At 33.3% G+C, this 5,439-nt stretch overlaps 1 long non-coding RNA gene across 1 annotated transcript; it reads left to right on the top strand.

The window, feature by feature from the left end:
* The first annotated feature begins 856 nt into the window (after positions 1-856).
* LOC143052312 (uncharacterized) lies at positions 857-4,964 on the top strand. Its single transcript, XR_012971075.1, has 5 exons — positions 857-943; positions 1,214-1,290; positions 1,949-2,093; positions 2,692-2,764; positions 4,890-4,964. It is a non-coding gene; the product is annotated as an uncharacterized LOC143052312 (long non-coding RNA).
* The last annotated feature ends 475 nt before the right edge of the window (positions 4,965-5,439 follow it).

Below are 5,439 nucleotides of genomic sequence, written 5' to 3'. Positions count from 1 at the left end.
TTTCGAGCAGTCTTCATATCGCGCTCGCTGTTTTTTTTCTAAGAATTTCTTATTTTTAGCAACGCACAAACTATGACAGTTTTTTTTTATAAATACAGCCAGTATTGGCTTACTATTACCAATACTGATGATACCCCGGTACACGGGAAAGCCCAATTGCTGTTACGACAAAATACTGTTAATTATGAAAAAAATCAACTTTATAAATTTGTATTCGTCCAAGCGCTTTTCTGGTTAAACGCCAACAAGAACTCTCAAATTCTGAATATCTTAAAGCCAATGATGTATAAGATATGTCATATTGCAGTTACGTCTCAATTGTTTTGCAGGGCTTGGGAAACTCATTTCTCCTTGTTTTGTTTTTGATACATGTTCGTATTGCTCCTTGACAGAACATTTGTCAGTGTTTTTTTTTTGTGCTCTAGACTTATCAAACACAGGGAATAGACATAAGCCCGTGAAATGATATAATAAATTTTCAAACCGAAAATAGCTATCAAAATGATCATGAAGTTTATTATTAAACTGATTGTTTCTATTCGGTGTTTTTTTTTAATTTTGTGGTCTAGTTTGATTATAATTTATTATGTTATGTTTCGTGTACTATTGGGTTTTTTTTGGTGTTTTTTTTTAGCCATGGCGTTGTCAGTTTATTTTCGACTGATGAGTTTTTAAATGTCCCTCTGGTAGCTGTCGTTCCTCTTTTTAACGCTGTTAGAGGTGAACTTCAAACCAAAATTCCACCATTATTTTTGTTGTTGTCTTTTTGTAGTATATAATATAGTTGATTATTACAAACTAATCGTGATTAATGGAAGGCCGGATACAAACCGTTGCTTTGTTTTTGCTTTTACAATTTATTAAAGTAAACATGTGCTGTCCTTATCATGTATTGATAAAGGCACACAACACGAGTGTGACATAGATTTAGAACAGATAAGAGGTAAGCAAATAATTCGATACAGATCAAAACAACATATCCCGAAATAACACAAAAAACAGTCCATTGTTGTATCTCATAATTAAGAGTTTTCCATATTGTTTACAACTCTGTTTACTCAAAACTTTTCTGACTTCTTTGTTAATGGAATTGAATCATTACAATCAACCAGTAGTTTTTCTCTCTGGGCGTTTTATTATATGTAATTGCTATATGACTTTTGTTATATCTTTTTCATGTTTTTTGTATCATCTCTATCCTGTTTTCTTACAGAGGCAAGATGAAATATTTCCTTGTTTTCCTGGTAATGTTACCGTTTGTCTTTACCTCACCTTCAAAGCGGTTTCTATGTGAGTATTCTTATATTGTAAAATTTAAAATGCTACAACTATTAAGTCATAACCTTGGTAGATCGTTGTCTTATTCGCAATCTTACATACACTAATATTTACCAATCTATATATACTAATACAATAACATTACATAACATATGACTGTGTTCTTTTATTCGGACACACTTCTCTTTTAAGTACTAAAATGTACAAATGTCAAAATGATTGACAAAAATGATAGAAGTACGTTTTGGTCTCTTTTGTCTTTCATATTCAATCGCATTCTGTCCATGCCATCATAAGAACATCATTCATTAGGGATAGGCAAAAAACCAATTGAAACAAAAAGTATAAGTCAGTACAACAAACAACAAATTTAACCAAAAAAAACAGATGCCTCTGAGAAAAGGAGAATATAAATGGGGAACATGTCAAAGAGACAATAAACCCGATCAATGTGAAATCACAGCCAAAGACCAGTTATGCGCTATCAACACAGCGATTCAATTTCGCACCATGAGGTGGATTTTAACTGGGCCCTAAACATAATGTCTAATAGTTCAGTAAAAATTGATATGCTATCAACTGTATCGTTTTTCAGCTCCATAAAACCGTCTTTGAAGCTAAGCCTGATATATAGTAAGAATAACTAATAAACCCATTCTCCTTATTTCAGTGGAACCTTTTGGCAGGCAATTGGCTGTACACGAGATATCAAAATGGATTGCCTGTAATCCAGGCATGACTCACGATACATGTGTTGCCGAATGCCCGAAATTACATCTATCGCATACATATTACTGCGGCTTTGTTTGTACATCGTAAGTTAAATGATCATAATATAACGTCTTTCTTGCTCTAAAAATTTAAACGACAAGAAATAACTTTTATTTTATCATAAGTATCCTTTAAATTGAGTTAATTATTAATTTAAACTATTAAGCAGATTGCTATTATATATTTCACTGACAGCTTTGGAATAAATATATTTTGGTATTTTTGTTAATCTGCAATACTTTCATAATAATATATGAAATTTGGTAAGCAAAGGTCAATCCATCATATTTTAAAACGTATACATTTATTGAATTGAAACTAGAAGGTTAAAGAAAAACCAAATATACCATTGGTTGAAAATTGTATCAGACCAACGGAAAACCCATCAAAGGAAAAATACAACCCCTTGAAAATTAACGAAAGGTTAAACCAACATTACATCAGAAAATACAGTTTTTGTAAAACGAACTAGCAGAAGATTATCTCAAGTAGTTTGAATGAGATCATTATCATAACACTAAAAGTCCAATATAATCATTAAATGGATTTATTGAAGACGGTTTTAGTTTGATATTTTTCCTTCCATTTTTCAATTAGGATACACGATAAGCAGTTCATAACCTGGTTTTATTTTAATTTTAGGTTCCTTAAATCGATACAAGATGGCCATTCCAGTGTTACATGTGCAACTGTTTAATTAAAAAAGTTTATAAAGGTATGGTCACTTTGTGTTGTATTATGTATCCATATACTTAGAATAAGGATGGATGTGTGGGGGACGGGGGTAGACACAAACAAACAAACAACAAAAATATAGTAAAAAATACAAAACATTTTTAATAGTAATATAAACATGAAGGACACTAAATTTGTTCTCAATTATATTAAGAATTGATAGCCAAATACCGTATAGCGAGTTATTTTCCCGGGTGTAAAATTTAACGATTTTCATTGAAAAAAGTTTTATGACGATTATTATTTCGGCGGATTCAAAATATTTATCGATTCCTTTGCATCTACATTTTCAAACATGCGGAATTTATTTCAAGGATTTTGTTCTATTCGCGAAAATAGGCGAAAATGTACATCCCGCGAAAATAACCCGCTTTACGGTATGTTACATTTCAAAAGCCAAGTGGAATGTCCATGCACAGAACTGCAAATCGTAGATCGTTGTAGATGTGTTTGCAATTTTCACGCAAACCATGCGAACTGTAAATCAAACCCTTACTGATAAAATTACAACTTCTTAGGCAAATGATCTTCTAAATCCCGCGAACTACTTTTACTTTTAACAAATCTCTACGAGAACAGCTTGACATTTAAAATTTCTCTACGACAACAGCTATGACATTTAAAAATCTCTACAAGAACAGCTATGACATTTAAAAAATATATACGAGAACAGCTTTGACATTTAAAAAATATTTACGATAACAGCTTTGACATTTTAACAATATCTACGAGAACAGAGTGTTTCATTATATTAGAAGACGTTTGGAAGAACCCTACTGCCTCATTTACTTTATATAAGAAGCACATTTTAAAATTGTTATGAGTCATGTCAGTCACGTAGGACATCAAATTTACTGCGAATGTCTTAAACTCGAAGTTCAAACACAATTGTCATTGAAATATTTGGATGATTGCGGTGGTACATTCAACAAAATTTAGGTGTGGTGAACCTTTAAAAGTTTTTTTGAACTCATCAGATAAAAGAGGGACGAAAGATACCGGAGGGACAATCAAACTCATAAATCGAAAATAAACTGGCAACGCCATGGCTAAAAATGAAAAGGACAAACAGACAAACAATAGTACACATGACACAACATAGAAAACTAAAAAATAAACAACACGAACGCCACCAAAAAAACTAGGGGTGATCGCAGGTGCTCCGGAAGGGTAAGCAGATCCTGCTCCACATGTGGCACCTGTCCTGTTGTTTATGAGATAACAATCCGGTAAATAGTCTAATTCGGTAGGTCACATTCATGAAAGGGGAGGGGATTGTAGTTACGACGTAAGGAACATTTCCGATATCATTTTGGAAACGGTTATTCCATAACGGTCAACCAACTCGTGATGGCGTCCGTAACACTTACGAAGAGATTATTTCAACTTCACCATTTGGAACTCTTGATTTAATAGCTTCCTTGTGGGCAACAACCCTTTATCAAGAAAATCATGATAGGAAATGCAAGCACGGGAATATCGTATCAATTGGGTGATATATACACCGTATGCAGGTGCTGCTGGAATGTTGCTACTTAGAAATGGAAAGTTCACAATTGGAAAGCTGAAATCATCTCTTTTGTCGTAAAACGTATGTGATAATGTGATGGCAATAGACGGCAATCGAGCAAAAGACAAACAATTGTCTACAAAACACAAAGTAGAAAAGTAAAAACAGAGCAACGCATACCCCATCAAAAAATGTTTTTTTTTTACAGTAAATTAAAACAGATCTTGGCTTGCCTGTAATGCCCGGTACATCACTTATGTTAGTTCACTTTGTTCATCAATTTTATTCGAGGAAAAAGGGACCAAAAAGTGAAACTATTCGTCTTGATATCAGACACTTGCTGTTGCGTCCATAAAACCAAGTAGTTTGGCTACACAAGAAAACGTACCTGCAAAGCTTTGCTGGCAAACACATAACCTTCCAAAGAGGTTGAAAAATAAGTGTTGTAAGTTTTTGGAGTATTCAGTATGAAGTCTGAACAATTGTCCCGTTTACATTTCTTTTTATCATTAGGTCTTACACAATTACTTCGTAGTTTAATATACATGTACTAATTATTTTGAATATTGACATAGTTTTCCTCTTATCTTTTCAGATTTCTGCAAGATTTCAATCAAGCTGGATATTTAATTAAATTTTAGACGTTAAATAAAGTTATGATATTTACTAACGCATATGTGTTTTAATACATACTCCTAAAGAGGGAAGTTTTTACCATTAAACAAATTTCATATTAAGACAATTGTTGGCTTACTTTAAATGCACTAAAGGGGGAAATAGTCTGGCAAAAATATTGATATTTGTTATTTTACTTAAAATTGAGAAAGGAAATGGGGAATGTGTCATAGCGACAACAACCCGACCATAAAGAACAGACAACAGCCGAAGGCCACCAATGAGTCTTCAATGTAGCGAGAAGTTCCCGCATCCATAGGTGTCCTTCAACTGGCCCCTTAAAAAATATGTATACTAGTACAGTGATAATGGACGTCATACTAAACTCCGAATTATACACAAAAAACTAAAATTAAAAATCATACAAGACTAACAAAGGCCAGAGGCTCCTGACTTGGGACAGGCGCAAAATTGCGGCGGTGTTAAACATGTTGATGAGATGTCAACCCCCCCCCTATACCTCTAGCTAA

The sequence above is a fragment of the Mytilus galloprovincialis genome, chromosome 11 (genome assembly GCF_965363235.1).
Source record: "Mytilus galloprovincialis chromosome 11, xbMytGall1.hap1.1, whole genome shotgun sequence".
In the NCBI taxonomy this organism is placed as follows: domain Eukaryota; kingdom Metazoa; phylum Mollusca; class Bivalvia; order Mytilida; family Mytilidae; genus Mytilus; species Mytilus galloprovincialis.
Note: the sequence above shows the minus strand (reverse complement) of the source record. Positions and strands in the feature narration are given on the sequence as shown.